Genomic DNA, 18,441 nt, shown 5'->3' on the forward strand with positions numbered 1-18,441 from the left:
GTGCAGGGGTAGACTTGTTGAGAAGGGCATGGTGACCTGTAATAATCTGAAGGAACCAGTCAGCCAGTCAAGGGGGGCAGAGGGGCATTAGTGGAGGAAGAGAAAAGGAGGGTCTTGAGAAGCTTCCGGAACTTAATGAGATCTGGCTCAAGTCCGAGAAGGGTAGGGAGGCCATTCCAGAGGAAGGCACCTGCAGAGGAGAAGATCTACCCCCCACTCTCTGCTTGGAAAAGCATCTGCAGAGAGTTGGAGCTAGAAGACCCAATGGATCTAGCAGGAAGGTATTTACAGAGAGTTGGATGTAGCAGGGTCCCAGACCCCAGAAAGTCTTATGGATGATGCAGAGGGTCTTCAACTTGATTCTCACAGCAACCAGTGGAGAGATTTTAGGGCTGGAGAAATGCAGTCCCTGGGCTTGAGACTAAGGATAAATCTTGCAGTCTATTCTGGATTAGTTGAAGGGGGTGAAGGGAGGGGTTTGGCACACTGAGAAAGAGGCTGTTGCAGTAGTCCAGATTGTTAGCAGTGCATCATGGCTGAATAGCAGACAGTCAGGGATGAGAGAGAAGAGGAAGAGGCAGTGGAGGGAAACTTGAAGGAGAGCTGCGTGTCATAACACTAAGTTAGGAGAGAAGGCAGAGATCAAATGGGCAAAATAGATGTTGAAAAGCCAAGGCAAGAGGCTAGAGCTCAGAGGGACACCACAGGTGCAGAGTGAGATGGGGAAAGAGAAGGGGCCAGTAGAACCTGGAAAGGTCGATCAGAGGAAGGAGGTTAACCAGACAAGAGCCAGGTCTCTGATGCCAAGGGTATCGCAGAGCCGATTAATAACGGTGACATGACTGTCCATATCAAAGGCATAGGTAAGGTCAAGAAGGATGAGAACGGAGGGAGAGTTGGAATCGAGATTGGAGAGCAAGTCTTCAAAAGGTGTTCAGGAGGTTTCCGTGCCTCTGGCTGCTCTGAAACCAGACTGGTGCTCATGGAGACAACCAACAGATTCAGTGTGGTGGATATGCTGGGCGATGGCCAGCTTCTCCAAGAGTTTGCCCAGGAAGGAGGAAAGGGAGATATGTCGGTAGTTGACCAGACAGGAGGGGACGGCAGAAGGCTTTTTGAGGAGATGGTGCACAAGGGAGTGCTTGACGAGTAGTGGGAAGGATCCAGTGGCAAAGTAGTGATTGAAGAAATCAGCCAAGGCTGGGGCAAGGGATGCAATAATGGACTGGATAGTTCCAGTGGAGCTGGGAGCAGGGGAGCACCTGCTTGGATGAGACTTTCATGGAGCAAACTTGTCTAGAGACATCATCAGGTGCTAATGGAGAGAAAGAGGGTCTACTCACCTTTCTACCTTGAACTGGTTTGGCTACTGCTCCCAGATTTGTCCCTGTCACTAAATAAGGTTGGCCTTCTATAATCTGTCCACCAGGCCAGAGTACAGAAAATCAGTGCCAACACTCTGAACAACATTGCATTATTACAGGAGACTTGGCTTTGCACCCAGATTGATATTGATGGTTATAAGAGAGTCGCAAAATTGGTCCGCAAGGGCCCACATGGAACACAGTCTGGACATCCAATTAGTGCTTTAAAACATAATTGCACTCTAAGTGAATACATCCAACACATCGCCTGTCCACAAGTTCTTGCGGGTAGTCTTCATTTTCAAATTAAGATGGAAATCATAGAAGTTCTGGTCATAAATGTGTATGATCCCAGGGCAGGGAATTCATGGCACTAACGAATACCATCACTGATACTTTCTCTTACGGTAAAACTGAACCCATTATATTAATTGGAGAGGAGTTTAATGTAATGCCTTTTGTTCAGCCTCAGAAATTGATTTTTCTTACACAAAGATACAGAATATTCCTCAACCTAGAAAATGGGCACAATTTATGGAGGATCATGGGCACATAATGCTTAATTACAGGACTCCGGGGACATCATTGAGAAGCCCACTTGGGAAATGCAAAATATGTTCAATACAATAGAGTATATGTTAATGGTCCTAATTATGCTATGGCTGGGCGATATGGACCATAAGTCATATCTCGATATTTTTGGACTGAATGGTGATATAATAGATATATATGGCATACATTACTCACCGTAATCGGATTTCTGATGCTTGTATATGCTTAGATTCACATGCTATGCATAGGCCAACATCGAGTGCAAGCTGCGAAGTATTACAGTTGTTGTTTTCGAAACTGGAAAAGGGACGTCGACAGGGCCTACCAGTAATACCATCACTAGTGTGACGTCCACTGTACCCATGGTCCTTCACACGTGGAGGTCTCTCAGAGTGTTTTGTTCTGACATGAAGTGTAACGCGTGTACAGGTGTATCCAAGCAGAGAGATAAAAGAAACCTCATACAACATCTACGCACCTTCTCTCAGGGGAGGAAGGGTGGGCGCATGTGAATCTAAGCAGAACAAGCATCAGAAATACGATTACGGTGAGTAATGTATCCCTTCTGAGGCTTGTGGAATCTGCTTAGATCACATACTATGCATAGATTAGCGAGCAGCGTTTGGAGAAGGTGGTGGGTCATGAGAAGGAGCAGCGGCAAATATATGTTTTAGAACCTCTTGTCCCACCTGTGTATCTGCTTTGGAATGTGTGTCAATGCAGTAGTGCCGAGTGAAAGTGTGTACCGAGCTCCATGTAGCTCCTTTGCAAACGCTGCCTAAGGGGACATTTGCTATAAAAGCCAGAGTAGCTCCTGTGCGCCATGTGGAGTGAGCTCTTGGTGTAAAAGACAGTGTCTTGTTTGATAATGAATAGCATAGTTGTATACATATGGAGATGGCATTCTTGGAAATGCGGTCTCCTTCTCTGCCTGGTGCTGCAGAGACAAACAGCTGATCCATCTTTCTAAGCGGCCTGGTCGTTTACGTAGTAAAGGACCGCCCTCCTCACATCCAGTGTGTGGAGATTAACCTCAGCTGAGCTAGATGGATTCTTGCAGAAAGCCAGAAGCTCAAAGGATTGGTTTACGTGGAATTTTGAAATGAATTTAGGGGAGAACCTAGGGTGAGTACGTAAAAACAATTTATCCTTGTGGAAGATAAAGAAAGGGTCCTGCATTGACAATGCTTGCAATTCACTAACTCTTCTTATGGAAGTAATAGCCACTAAGGAAGTCTTGTACATCAGGTGTATAAAACTGCATAGGCTAGAATGGGGGCCCCATGAACTGCGCTATTACATTGAGATCCCATCCTGGCAGAGGGTTTGAAATTGGAGGGTAGAGTCTCTTTACTCCCTCCACTAATGCCTTAATGACTGCAACTTTCCGCCACGATACTTTACTTTGAGAGGTGGTATAAACTGAGTTAAGTACTAACCCTGAATCTAACAAGTGGAGCATATAATTTAGAATGTGTGAAGGAGTACATTCTATGGGGTTTATTTGTTTGACTGGCACCAAATTACAAATCTCCTCCACTTGTCAAAATAGCAGTGCCTAGGGTTTGGTTTTGTGCCTCCTTGAGGATATCCATATACCGCTGTGGTAGATTAAGGTGTCCGAACTCTATGACTTCAGGAGCCATGCTGCCAAGTTCATTGAGTGTGGTTGTGGGTTCATCGTTGGTCCCCCGCGTTGTGTTAACAGGTTGGTTAGGTACAGGAGCTTTATGGGATCGCACATCGCCAGTTTACACAGATGTGGATACTGCGGTTGTCTCGCCCACATAGGAGGAACTAGGATGAGCGTCATCTGTTCTCTGTGCATCTTGTTCACTATCCTGCTCATTAATTGTGTTGTGGAAGGGAAAGCCTAAGCAAATTTCCCTGACCAGTTCATCCATATGGCATTCCCCTTTGAGTCTGGCTGAGGAAACCTGGGCGCAAAGTCTGGCCATTGCTTGTTTTCTCCTGTAGTGAACAGGTCTAGGTTGGGGTAACCCCACTGAGAGAAGATGTGGTCTACGACACTGGAGTCTAGTTGCCACTCGTGTTCCTCTTGGAGGGGATCTCTTCTCAAAGAGTCTGCTAGAGTGTTGAGCACCCCGGAACGTGTTGGGAGGATAGAGACATCACCAGTCTAAGTGCCCATTTCCATATTTTCTGCGCCAACTTGGACAGTGTGACCCCCTGTTTGTTGATGTAGAACATGGCAGTTGTGCTGTCCGTTAGAAATTGAACCGCTTGGTTCGTCAGTTGTGTTTTTCGAAGGCTTGAATCGCTTTGAGTACTGCTAGTAGTTCCAGCAGGTTCTGTTCTATGACGTGAATCCACAGACCAAGTGCTGTGTGGTGCAGGTAATGAGCCCCCCACCCAGAGAGTAACGCGCCTGTCGTGTCAATCGCTTGTGCCGCGGGTTTGTGGAAGGCCTTTCCCTTTAACAGATTTTATCTTGACCACCAGTGTAGGTTTTGAACTAGTGTTGGTGAAACGACCACTAGATTGTCCCACTGACCACTTGCCTGAGACCATTGTTTCGCCAACCACTCCAGCATTGGTCGCATGTGCAGGCATGCTTGTGGGACTATATATATGCGCAATGCCATCATGCCTAGCAAACGCATTGCTTTGAGTGTGCTTATCTGGAGATCGGCTTGATACTGGGGTATTTGCCGAAGCATGTTTTGTACTCTTTCCAAGGATGGGAAGGCTAAGCCCGTTCTTGTATCTAGTACAGCTCCTAGAAACTGCTGTGATGTGTTTGGTACAAGACTTGACTTTTTCTGGTTTATCGAGAAGCCCAATTGGAATGGAAGATTTATGGTTCTTTGCGTGTTGTTTGCAAAGATGGGAGTTTCTCCTGGGATCAGCCAGTCATCCAGGAAGAGGTACACTGGGATAGCCATCCTGCGCAGGTGCGCCACCACAACTGTCAGCACCTTGGTGAATACCCTTGCAGCTGAAGCTATTCCGAAGGGTATCACCTTGAATTGGTAGTGCTGGTTTGCTAATTTGAACCGCAAGAGTCTTCTGTGTGCTGGGAGCATTGAAATATGAAAATAGGCATCTTTCATATCCAATGTTGCCATTTAATCCCCCCGCTTTAGCAGGGGAATTACCTCTTATAGCGTTGTCATGCAGAACTTTTGTGGCTTTACATAAGTGTTTGCAGGGTGCAAGTCTAACACTGGGCGTATGGTTAGATTTGATTTTGACACAAGGAAGTATGTTGAATAAATACCGTTGTTACCTTGTTGGCCTGCACGATCTCGAAGGCATCCTTGAGGAGCAGCGCGTTGACTTCTTCTATCGAGATGAGTTGTTCTTCTCTTGATGTCTTCCTGTGGCGTGGGGAGAGGTTTGATGGTGGGTTTTTTTTGGGAGCTCCATGCAATAACCTCCCGCTACTGTAGAAAACACCCACTTGTCCGTGGTTATACCCTCCCACGTGTGGGTGAAGTTTGAAATGTGTCCCCCAACTGGGGAGGCATGGGAGTGGACCTGTAGCGGGCAGTCGTCGTTCCTCCATCTCGAGAAGTGGAGGGTCTCTCCCGGGCCCCTGCACTGGTCTCTTAGATAACCCTGGGACGATTGACCCTGGTTATTGTTCCACGATTAATTCTGGTTTTGACTGTATCCGGAGCCTTTCTGGGGATTTTGACTGCAAAAGCGGTGAAAATAGTTTCTGCCTCTTTGCCCAGTTTGTTAATTTGTAAGTTGGTCAAGGGATTTGAGTGTATCAGACTCCTCTTTGGCAGATTTATAGCATCCTCAACCGCTTTGCCGAAAAGTACATTTGGTTCCACAGGCATGTTAAGCAACTTTGCCTGTGTGTCCAGTTTAAAGCCAGACTGGCGAAGCCAAGCATGGCGCTTGAGAATGGTTCCCTCTGCAATTACACGGCCTGCATTATCTGCATCGTCGAGGTTGTTTTTCAGCAAGCTGTTGGCAGTGGCTATGCCTTCCGCAGCCACAAGGGTGAGTTTGGATTTTAGAGGTTCTGGTGCAGATTTCGGTAAGGGCCGTGACTACGTCCCAATTTTGGCAGTCATAGCTCGCCAACAGTGCAGAATTGTTGGCGATCCTAGCTTGAAATGCTACTGAAGTTGCAACTTTGCATCCCATGTTATAAAGTTTCTTGCTCTCCTAATCTGGGGGAGCTTCAGAAGAGGCCAAAAGGTGTACCCGCCCTCTTTCAAGTAGTTGTGACAACTAGAGAATCCAGCTTACGTTGACCTCTGATATATAGGCTCATGCACTTCCCCTACGCTCTATAACCTTTTCACCCTACCACTATTCAATGATCAAGAAGAATTCGGCATAACATTCACATATTATGCCAATGATACACAAATTCTTCTTCCACTATCTGGTGACTATCGGCAGGACCTCAAAACTCTACAAAACACATATGCTATCATACAGGCCTGGATGGCAGCAAATGGCCTTTGTCTCAATAGGGAAAAAAAGAGATCTTACTGGTTGGCCCCAAAGAGACCCTACAAAAACTAGACAGCAACTACTGCAACTTCAAAATAGAGAACACTGTGATCACAGTCTTTGCCGCTGTAAAAACTCTGGGAGTTTTCCTGCACTCAACCTGGTCCATGGATAGACAAGTTAGCTACATCTCCTCCTAAACAGCACTTACAACTAAAATTATCAATGCTGTAAAATCCCACCTCTCTGCCAAGAACTGCCTCAACATTGCTAGAGCTACGATAGGCGCAGAATTGGACTATTGTAATGTCCTCCTACTCGGCACATGCACCAAAAACATGAACAGATTTCAAATTGCACAAAACAACGTGCTCAGAGCAGCTCTCAGTATCCCCAGGAGAGAACACATCTCTCAGGCAGGACAAGAGGCCCACTGGCTCCCAATCAAAGAGCGTATACTGTTCAAGACACTCACAGATGCCCATCACAATCAGCACCGCCCTACCTAGTGGAACAAATACACCAATCTCAAACAATCAGACCTAAACGTGACATATACTCACACCAATTCACAATTCCTGCTTTTAAGAGGGCCAAAACTGGTGGGTCCAGTTTCGAAGAATTAGCAACAAAATCCTGGGACTCACCACCACTCTAACTTAGAACAGAAACTTCTCTCATGGCTTTCAGAAAGGCTCTGAAAACCAAATTATTCAAGTAGACCGCACTTGCTCCGCTGCTCCCCTGTAACCTTGGAACATGAATACTGTATGTACCTAACCATTCAACCTGCACCTAAAATACTGTACCAAGTGAATATTCTGTAACAGCGCCTCGATGCCCGAGGGCAGTTTGTGCGCTTTATAAATTGAAATAAAAATAGGGGATCAGGTGGTGCCGGACGGAATAGTTTTTCTATCCGTGGGTTAACTGCCCTTGTCTGATTGGGCGTCTTAAGAGAGGGTTGGATCCTTCTTTGAACTGACTTTAAGATGGGTGTGAACTGGGTGGCAGCTTTTTTGTCTCTCAGGATATCTTCTACAAAATCTTTGTCCTGCTGGACCTCCTGAGTCTGAATACCAAAGTGCTCAGCTGCTTTGATTAGTAAGTCATTAAACAATAGCTAATTATCAACTGGAGAATTAGGCAGAGGTGAGTCTTGCGTAATGGGAGAAGAGATGGTGTAAACCTCTGACTCATCATCATCCCCATAGTACTGATATTTCTCTTGGTCCTCTTCAGTATCTGTATAGACATTATAAAGCTCAGCAGAAGTGCAAGACCTCTTTGCTGGAGGCTGGGATGAAGAGAGGGGCTAAGGAGTGGAAGGCAGGGTCTGAGAGCTTGAGGCTTGACCAGTGGGAGGTGTAACCTTGACATTTTCTAGAGCCTGAGGATTCTCTGCAAAAAAATCTGCAAAGAAAGTCATTCTAGACATCACCCTATCAATGTCCTCTGCTGGCCATTGGGCCGAGCTGGGAATGACCCCTGGATAAGGTGTAACAGGGGCTAGGGTTGTGGGGTCTTTGTTATGTAGCGCCTCACATAAGGGACCCTCATCCTTCTCTTGTGGTACAGTGTCCCTTTCTTCGGAAGGGGCAGGCTTTTCCTTATGAGGCTTGTCCCTATCATTAGGATGAGGAAGATTTTTTGGATTGAGAGGCTTTAAAGAGTCTTTCTGGGACATGTTTTTTTACCAGATGTGATAACCCTGAACCTTTAGGCTTCACTGCCGATTTCAACGATGTTCGGTTGAGAAAGGTTTATCGGCAGGGTCTTTTGTTTTATGGGGCCTGTCGCGAGGCGACCGAGACTTGGAGTGCCCAGAGCACAGGGACTCTACTGATCTTCCCCTAGACGCCGAATCTGGGTGTTTGTTCGGCAGAGCCGACACATCGCCACCGGGTGTGTGTTTAGTGTGGGAAAAGGGGAGTGCTCTTGCCGCTGGGTGCAGTCCCCACAACAGTAACGCTGGCCTGTCTCCCGGGGTCAGGGGCTAGCACTTGGGAACATTGCTGTTCCCTGTCGCCCTTGCCATCCGAAAAGACGGCCCTGCTGTCGTCACTGGAGGCTCCCTCCACGTCCATGGCGGCCTCGGTTGTATCAACACTTACCCTTGCTTCACATTATAGGCGCTTTAGGGTCTTTGTTCTGGCTAACTATCCTCATATATGGGCACAAACTGTATTTTCCAGGTCTATCCTGCTTGTCAATGTGGACGACCTGTTAAATGGGGTACAATTAAATGACATCCTGTCCTTCCAGACAGACTGGAGCCAGAAGCAGGCTTTAGGGCTGAAGCCCACCAAAGGCAAGACAAACAAAGGGCTCCAATCTGTTTCGACGCACAGAGTAAAACCCAAGAAAGACCTCACAAACAGAAAATAGCAAAAAAAAGAAGACCGGGGCCATTTTTGATAAAATGTTCACCCATGGGTGCTATACTGCAGCTGAAGGTTCAGCTCGCATAGAAAAGCACAATGGTAGTAACAATTAAACCACCGTCACCGGTCATTTAAAGTAAGGAGGGTAACATAAAAATGTTACATGAGAATGTAGTTTAAGGGGCTACTAGGTAACCCCCCCCCCCCAGCACTCCACATAAGACGGGGTGTGCTGGTCTCACAAAGAGAAAAGGTAAGTAAAGTCAACTTCACTTTACTATTCTTGGGAACAGTAGTTCACACAAGAAAAGGTATTTTAAACCTCATGAGAAATCTGAAGGATTTCTCAGTGACACAACACTGAAGGCACTGTGTGTCACCATACAAAAAACAGATGCCTATGGAGTTTGACAGTGAAAAAACACATAATCCAAATCAAGTCAAAACACACGATGGAGTGGCAAAAAGATCTCACTCACTCCAGGGTTAAAATTAAAAAGTCCTACAGTCCATTAAAAAAGCTGGGGTCTCTAAGGTTGAAGGCAATTAGCACAGAAATGAGAATTCTCCCAAACATGAATGCACCAATATTCACATGTACACCTTTATATAGTGTTCATGTTTGCTTTGCGCATAATTCAATAATCAACACCCATAACCAAAAGTACCTCCAGGATTAAAGAAAAACAAACGAAAAAAAAAAACTGGATCCAAAAAAGAAACAAGCAATAAACAAATGGAACCACAAAGTCCCATCACCCGAGGTTCAACTACCCACAACCTACCAAATACAAGCAACAACAAACCACAAAACGACAAAGACTAAACCCAAAAGACCAGGAAAAACACCAATCGAAAGAGGATGCCCACTAAGGAACACAACCCACACATCATGTCTCGCCACAAGGAAGACAAAGAAGCCAGAAAAGACAACAGAAATAATAACAAACCCCAAACCACTCGGGAAGGCAGCGACCAGCATGAACCCACAAACCAAAAAAGCTTGACAAACATCTGAGATAGGCCAAGGAGACATAAAAATAAAGCAAAGACAGACTGCAATGCTCGCTACCTGTCCACACATGACAACGCGGTAACCAAAAACAGCACAGCAACAACGAACCGACAGCCAACAAGCGCCACAAATACATACCCAACCAGGACACCAACGGAACACGACAACTAATAAGCCATCCCAGCCCGGTCTCCATAGTGTTCAGCATTCTGTGTTTACTGTATGTGGGTGCTGTGAAGTAAGGCAAGGCATTTTAACACCCACAGTGACCTGCTATCAAACAAAACAGAATTCATTTTTCGTTCCAGCTTAGGCACTTTCCTTCGTCCGTTGCTCTTTCACGAGCAAGTTAGGGTTTTCGGCTCTGCCCTAAACAAAACCGTGTTTACTAGCGAGCAAGGCCCATATCTAAAGCTTGGGAATTATTTGTAATTGGAGTTCAGCCCTGGCCTTGCTCCCTCTGGACCCCTCAGATTCCCCCATTCACATTATCTGCCTGGCGCCGGCATCTCGGGCTGCACTGTGTTTATGTAATTGAGACTGGGACAGTATTTCAGTGTGGAGCCAAGCCACAGGGTTCCATTCTATAAAACCTGCCTAAAAAGCCCCCTCCCGCGATCGCCAGCACCCTGACCAGTTCGAGGCAAAGCAAGCATGAACAATCGGCTGAAGCCACAGTAGCCCGGCGCTGGCTCTAAAGGGGGTTTAAAATCAAGGTGATATCGGGCACTTTACAGATGCCCGTAACTGGCCCTGGCATTAAAAAAAGTAGGATACTTCGCAGTCTGGGAATGTCCCTCTTAACACTTTCCGCAAATCAGGGAGTGGGCAATAAGCAGTTCACTCTTAGGGTCTGTTATTAGGGAAATGTCGAATGCAATTTCCTCCTTCAATTATAATTTTAAGTTCATGAAATGTCATAAGAAGAGCGGTGGAAAGAGGTTATGCTCTATATCCAACAGTGCAAACACCTTTACACTGCAAAACCATTCACCATCCTAAAATATGTTTCTTGGATTTTATGACTTGTCCGTGCACTCACTGGAAATGATTTACAAATTTAGTTTCCCCTTAAATGCACCCGTTTTGACTTTGGTATAAATTTAGTTTCCCCTTAAATGCACCCGTTTTGACTTTGGTATATTCTACAAAAGATGAATGCCTCCCAGAAAGTCCAGTTTGTGAGAAACATTACCCAATATTCAAACAATTATCAATTTGAAATAAAATATCTGGCAGGCACCAGTCTCGTATAAGGAGAACCTTCATTTTCCATTTACGATGCATTATTGCATACTTGCCAACCCTACTGATTTAGGCAGTAGGCTGCTGCTTTTTAAGTAGTCCTACCGCCTACAGATCTGGGTGACAGAACCTACTGCTTTTTACAGTGGCAGGTAATTCAGGTAAGTCTAAGGCAATTAATCGGTCTGTGCATTGGGGGGGGTAAGTGATACATCTGTGCAATGGGCTCAGATCAATCCACTGACCTGACAGTTACATGACTCTGCCCTGCCCTCTTGCCAGGATACACCGAAAGCAAGTTAAAGAGCGTACCACTATCACACACCATCTGCCTATAAGAGTGAGGAGGTTATCAGTCTCCATGTTGTTCCGTGTTCAACCGCCACTTCAGGAATACATATGTTTGTACTGCCCGGGCTGGTGCTACATAGCAGTTGCAAACATTGCCTACTGTTTGATTATTTTCTGTGAAGTTAGGTAATTGAATTTGGTGTTAACTCACCATTCTCACAATTATACATATGAGCATCTTTCCATGTTGTGCTTTTTGATAGGTTGTGGATTTTTGAATGCTCCAGTGGTGCCAACAATGTATGTTTTGTAATTTCCTGTGATGTCATTGCTATGCTAAGTATGATTTTTGAAACGTGAAAAAACCTACATCTTTTTGGTCACAGAATGTTGGAAAACATGTTATTGCCGTGATGAAAACAACCACATAATTAATCTACATATTCAGAAGTACAAATGCGAAAGGCGCGGTGCAGTAGCTACATTTCGACATTCCTAGTGTTTCGCCGTGAGCACCAGATGCACTAGAAACTGCCGTGCCTGAACTGTACCGTAAATAAGATTCGGAGCAGCTGCTGTGTCTACGCTACCAACAAAAACATGCTGCCCTGTGTAATTTCAAAACCAGGTGTTTAGAAAGTCACGTACTTCCAATGTTTAATGTCAAGATGTCATAAGTACAAACTACAGCTTCAACGTGTATTTCCAGAGGTTGCAAAAGGGCTCCTCTTAACAATATAACAAAGGGGTGAGACCGTCTAAGATAATGGATGCTAAAAGAAATGCATATCAAATTCAATTCAGAAGTTGGATCGCATGCACTCACCTCATGCTGCCGGGAACATGAGCGTTTCGTAAAGGGTAGTGTGTCTAGTTCCCATCCGAGAAACGGACCTTAGCCACTCTCCTCCTCCACTTCATCACGTGGGCCGCTCTGCATCACGTGGGTTTCAACGTTTACGTCGTCATCTTTTTTGCAAGAGCGCGAGAGATTCCTCATTGCAAAGCATAATTCGTATAGTTGATTATTTGGTGCTTGAATTTGTTTTATGGTAAGTCTTAAAAGTTATCTCATGTTGATTGTTACTTTAATTCATCGCGGAAATATTGGGGAGGGGGTATATCTATGCATTTTGGTGGTTTGTAATGTGCATCAGGGGTGAGATTTACTTAAAGTACAGGCGGATTCAGTTATTTTGGGGGGTTTCTCATCAGATGGGCGATTTGCCCGGGTGGGATGTGTTTTATTGAGTGGGGTTAGGCACAACGGTTCCTCCCTTCCCAATGAGACTGCACTGTACAGCTAACAGAAGAGCCTCCCCGCTGGAGAGGGGAAGGGGATTGGATGATTTGTTGTGTGCAGCAGATGGGGATATGTGTTTTATGCGGACACGTATTTGGGTACGAATTTCCAGCATAACATTTGGGGGGTGATTTGGCATTCCCCCGTGAGGGAAAGGGGTTGTTCATTTGCCCCTTTGTAATGTGTGGCAGAGAAGGCTATAGAGAGGCCTTATATTGTTTTCATTTTCAATGGTATATTTAAAGTCTGTATGAGACCTGATAGCATTGTGTGTTTGTTTAAAAGTTTGCCGATACTTTGTAAAATGCCTTTCCTGCGTCATGACGTGTTTTTGTTAAGTCGTCGTGACGTTTCACGTAGGATTTATATACGTGCTTAGGAAGAGAAATTGATTCATCATTCACGTAGGAAGGAGCGTTCAGATGTTTATTGTGTATGCCTCGTGAGAGCTGCAAAGCGCTAGGTATATTTAGGTACCGGTGGCTTCGTTTTTTTCTATTTTGATTTTGGTTGCAGCAACAGCGGTTCTTTGTGTGGCTTCTTGGCTGTCTTTATATAGTATTTGCTATCCCATACCGATCTAGTATCCCCTGGTCTTAGGCTGTGTTCGGCTCATCGCTAATTGGCTGCATTAAGTCTTAGCACCACCTCCGTAAGGCTGAGCACTGGCCCTCCTCTTCTGAGCTGTCGTAGACACATCAGAGCACAGAGGGAGCTGGCCACATTGTTGTAATAAACGCCGTTTATTCCGAGAGAAAGCTTTGCATTAAACTGCGAGCCTGCCCCCGAGGAAGCAGTTTATTTTATTTTTATTCGACACTTACATAGCGCACAAACCCTGAGGTATCTAGGTGCTTTAACTTAAAAATACGGGTTACAGTAAGTGCGTCAGGTTACAGAGAATGAAGCGTGGAAGGTACAACAGGTAATAGAGCATACGCCAAATGCACAAGAGAAGTACATGCTGAGGTCAACCATTGAGCCTGACCAGTTTTGCCAGGCGACAGCAGCACACCAATGCACAACCAATGAGCAAATACATGGTACCTACCCCATGTTGCAGGTATTAATTAGGGGGAACTCGCAGTCTTTGCAGAGTGGGATGAGGGGGAAGGATGGAAAGCTTTCTCTCAGAATAATAAACGATGTTTAATCTATACCCACAACGGAAGGAAGCTCGGCATTTCATAACTTGTCATTAAAATACGACGCTTCGACTGAGGACGCCACGAGTTACAGCTCATTAACTGCCTGATTCATGGAATTATTTGCGTGAAAAATGCAGATTTGTGCCCGAAAATGCCCATACTTCAAACGGATTTTCGGGCAGAAAGTTGTGCAAATCTGCGTTTTTCACGCAAATAATTGCATGAATCGGGCTCTAAATGTCGAGCTGTGCTCCGTCCTGGTAATGACAAGTTACAGGTCATAAAATGTTTATTGGGGCTCCCTATAGATTCTGTTCTAGTGGTGAAGAATATTCTATTGTCCAGTCGGGGGTGTATGCAGCATTGCAAGAGTGTGTGTGTGTGTGTGAGTGTGTGAGAGAGGGGAGGGTGGTTGCCACGATAAAAGTCCTGCTACTTTCCCCTCAAATGCAGTGCGTTTAATTCCATATGATCTCATTTGCGCCCACCCCTGCCCCAATCTACTTTTTTGGTAACATTACTAGTTCCATATGGCATTTTAACACAACAAAAAAATAAAACTGCAGAATCATTACAGATGCAGGGAACTCATCTATTAGTGCTCTGTCCAGGCACTCTGGGGCAGCACACATACAAACTTAATTTGTATATGGATTGCACCAACAGAAATGACTACTCAGAAAACGACATTGCAAGGACCATCATCAGTCTTGGCACTATAGAATAAGTTGCCATAAGTAAGTGGCAAATAATATTGTTGGGGAAAAAAACCTAAATTGCGCTGTTATATTTGGAGAAACTCAGCTTTTTCTTTTTTTAAAATAACAGTGTGATATATTAACACACATGCTTTGAAATGAATCACTTACAGAGCTGCAGATAAGACACTGTGTGATTACATGATCTGCCCAGGATCACACACTTTGGTTAAATGGTGAAACCAGGATTGCATTTCATGTGCTTAAATAATACTTTTATAGCAATGCCTCGGAAGCAAAGGACATTACATAAGAAACAACCCTTTCATAATTAACTTTACACTATATACATCATTATAGAAATATGTTGAACAATAAGAGGATAGCACGCCTTTACACAAGTGTTTCAAGGCGCGGCGAGGGGGTAACAAGACAGCGATCTTACTAGGACCAGTGACATTGAGATGGCGCAAGTACAGAGAAGGGGAAAGGGGAGAAGTTCCAGGGGAAGGGCAGGAGGAGCAAGTGCAAGACATAGGATCAAACATTGAAAAACAAGAATTGTGGCCAGCAGGTGGCAGTGCAGGGGTTAAGTGCAGGCAAGTAGGTGAGAGATAGGTGCAAGTATGGGGGGGGTTGTAGGTACAGCCCCAAGTGCAGGGTTGCCAGGGGGGCAGTGCAGGCGTACAACTGGAAGGGCAGGAACCTGGGCCTGTGGTTCAGAGGGTATCCAGGTTACCATTGCAGTATCAGACAGGAGAACAGCAAGGTAGCAGAAGAGAGCAGGCAGAAGCAAAGAGGAAAGTCTTGAGCTGCTTCCGGAACCAGAGATGTTTCAGAGAGGCAGGGAGGCTGTTCCAGAGGGAGGCGCCAGCCGAAGAGAGAGATCTGCCCCCAACTCGTTGCTTGGAAAAGCATCTGACCCTCAAGGAGTTGGCGGTGGAGGAGCGAAGTGCTCAAGTAGGTAGATACTTCAGAAGAAAAGCTGGAGATATTTTGGTCTCAGGCCCCAGTAGGCCTTGTGGACAATGCAAAGGGTCTTGGAACTTGATCTTTGCAGCCACTGGGAGCCAATTTCAGTGCCCGAGAGATACAATCCCTAGGCTTGAGGCTAAGGACAAGTCTTGCAGTCCTGTTTTGGATGAGTTGCAGAGTGTAGAGGCAGGCAGATTTAAAAGGAGGCTGTTACAGTAGTCAAGCCTAGAGAGCTCTGGATACAGTGAGCTTCTGGGGGAAGGAGAGGAAAGGAAGAATGGAGTTGGTAGTTCGACTTCTTAGAGACGTCGGACATATGAGGAGAAGAGAGAGGAGTCAAGGATATCCCCATGGGTCTTAGCCTCGGTGGTGTGAGCAGGAAGAGGCCCAAGGTAGGCCGGCCAGAGAGTGGCGGGAAAGAGGGGTGCGGGTTTGCCAATGAGGAAGATCTCCTCCGTGCTTGCATTCAAGCAGAGATCATTGGCGGCGCACCACTCCTGGATTGCAGTCAGACAATCCGGGGTGAGAGAGGGAGACTGAAGGCGATCTGGGTGTCATCTGCATAACACTGGAAATTGGAGCAGAGAGCAGCAATGTGGTGGGCAAGAGGTGCCAGGTATTGGTTGAACAGCCAGGGAGAGTGGTTACCCTGGTGGAGAGAGAGATAGAGGAGAAGAAGGACCTAAGTTAGACCTGGGAAGGTCGGTCAGAGAGGAAAGAAGTCAGCCAGGCCAGAACCTGCTCGGTGATACCCAGGTTATCACAGAGCCGGTTGAGATGGATGGCATGGTTGACCGTGTCAAAGGTAGAAGAGAGATCAAGTAGGATGAGGACAGAGGGGAGATTAGAATCAAGGTTAGAGAGCAGGTCTTCACAGATATTCAGGAGAGCATTTTCCGTGCTTCTGGCTGCTTTAAAGCCAGACTGATGGCCATGGAGACAACCAACAGATTCAGTGTGAAGATTACGCTGGGAGATGGCCAGCTTTTCCAGGAGTTTGCCCAGGAATGGAGTGATAGAGATCGGGCAATAATTAGCCCGAAGGGAGGGGTCGGCAGAGAGTTTTTTGAGAAGAGGTTGCACAGGAGAGTGCTTCAGGGGGTAGGGAATGGTCCCGGAGGCGAAAGAGTGGTTACAGAAGTCAGCCAGGGCTCGAGCGAGGTTGTCAATGTGGTCCTTGATGGTTTTGGAAGAATCTGTTTAGAAGAAGTTTTCATAGATCGGACTTGTCTTGAAACCTCATCAGGCGAGAAGAGAGGAAAGGCAGAGAAGGGAGTGGGGGTGGTCACAGGGCGGCCGGAGGAAGAGGAGAGAGTGGAGGGAGAGGCTGGAGAAGATTTCGTTTTATTCTCCCCATCCTGCATGCAAAGTCACAATGGCATCATGCAGAGTAATGTGAGCCTAACAAATCCCCCTTGGGTAAAGCCATAGTCATTATTTCATAAAGCCTGCAGCATTGTGCAACCTTCTCACTGCTGATCACTCCCACCCATGCACATTTCTAAAAGGACAAAAGTCCCTGCTAATAGTCCCCCGCCTCCCTCCCATTAGTGCCTAATGGCTCACATTGAAATGCTTTGTTGACACAGAGAAACTTGAGAGCCCTTCTGCTGCTGGCCGGAACTCTTTGGGACATTGTCCTGGCAGAGGTTTCGGAAAGAGTAAGGTGTAAGGAATTGCTCAGCACACATTATCCTGTCAGCGGGACATCTTTCCAGTTGGTCACCCTCATTAAGGTGCCGAACGGGTGAGGTGGCCCACTGACAAAAGTCCTGGTCAGGCTTGGGGGGGGGGGGGGTTGGGCAGTGTGCCCCATGCACCCCCCGCTCGGTACGCCACTGTGCCAGTTGTTCTCCAGCAGGTCAAGATATGAAGCTTCTCAGTCCCTGCTACCGCATCTGAGTTTTATGAACCATCCTTGTGCATTTCGCCCATCCTCCTGATTGAGGGGCTTTAACACACCACATAAAACTTACACCATTAAGTTTTGCACTTTTTTGGTCAAAATGTTATCTTCAAGAAAAAGCGTGAACAGTAATTTCAACAAAGTGATACATCCTCGTCATATACCGCCACAGATTCCTTACATAAATCAAGAAATGCAACCTTTCGAATACAATTTTCCATCAAAGATGCACAAATAGAAACAACCACAAAGAGCAATACATAAGGAAAGTCGGCAGGTACAAGGTGTGTCTGTGACAGACAGGAACATCGACAAGATGGAGCACATTGATATAACAAGCATTAGCAATGCCAAAAGTTTGGGCTTTTGTGTAGGCCTGGGAAAGGCACTTGCCAGGCACAGTCGTATTGGTATTAACTGCCCATTGATAGTTGCCGGTGCAAAATGGTGTGAGTACCTGGGCGTCTAAGCAGTGCCCGGCAAGGTCCTAATATTGTACACAAGCCAAAATGGTTGGCTTTGCCAATGCTTGTTCTTAACAGGACTTCGAAGAAAGAAACGCAGAGTGCTTATAAATCAAGTGGCTGAATGCAGATCTTGCTTCAGCATTTTTATTATACCAGTAGCGTGTTTACAACACCAATTAAGTCTGCAAGCTGTGTGGCCCTCCTCATATGCCGACACCTAAAGGGTTTCTGTCAAAGAGGCTGATACCTTAAAAGTAGGTATTGGGACAAGGAAGCGCAACATGGAGGTAATGTGCCTGAGGGAGATGTGTACAAATGAGCATTTCTACACTTAAAGTTGTCTTACTTAAATAAAGCACATAGTCTTGTTATTGTTAACATGATACTGTATTATTCTTCATAAAGCATCTATGCTGCTATGACACCCGGCTGGTCTGTATAGTGTAGTTCGCTCCACGAGCAGGAGAGCCCCATGGGAGCAACCACTTTGCCTGCCACTCTGCGCTTTTCTGTGCAGCGCCCTGCGACACCCCCACACTCCTCCCCGCACCACGAGCCGTGTGCCCTCGTGGCTTGGGACGGAGCGATGTGGGCAACACAGAGCGCGGCACTACAGTATGCTGTGCAGAAACATGGACACGGTAGACATATGT

The 18,441-nt window shown here is 46.0% G+C and overlaps 2 protein-coding genes across 5 annotated transcripts in view; one reads left to right on the forward strand and one right to left on the reverse strand.

The window, feature by feature from the left end:
* UTP15 (UTP15 small subunit processome component) overlaps positions 1 to 12,246 on the reverse strand; it is a 440,177-nt gene extending 427,931 nt beyond the window's left edge. Inside the window, exon 1 of the mRNA XM_069627496.1 lies at positions 12,118 to 12,246. The gene's annotated coding sequence lies outside the window, so the exon portion shown is untranslated. The remainder of the gene's footprint in view (positions 1 to 12,117) is intronic.
* Positions 12,213 to 18,441, forward strand: part of ANKRA2 (ankyrin repeat family A member 2) — a 253,723-nt gene continuing 247,494 nt past the window's right edge. For 3 of the 4 annotated variants that reach the window (XM_069627498.1, XM_069627497.1, XM_069627500.1), the window contains exon 1: positions 12,213 to 12,343. The gene's annotated coding sequence lies outside the window, so the exon portion shown is untranslated. Of the gene's footprint in view, positions 12,344 to 13,046; positions 13,068 to 18,441 lie in introns of those variants that run through there. The other variant, XM_069627499.1, reaches the window with a different exon arrangement.

This window comes from Ambystoma mexicanum, chromosome 6p, assembly GCF_040938575.1.
Source record: "Ambystoma mexicanum isolate Mex_15411 chromosome 6p, UKY_AmexF1_1, whole genome shotgun sequence".
NCBI classification, from domain to species: Eukaryota; Metazoa; Chordata; class Amphibia; order Caudata; family Ambystomatidae; genus Ambystoma; species Ambystoma mexicanum.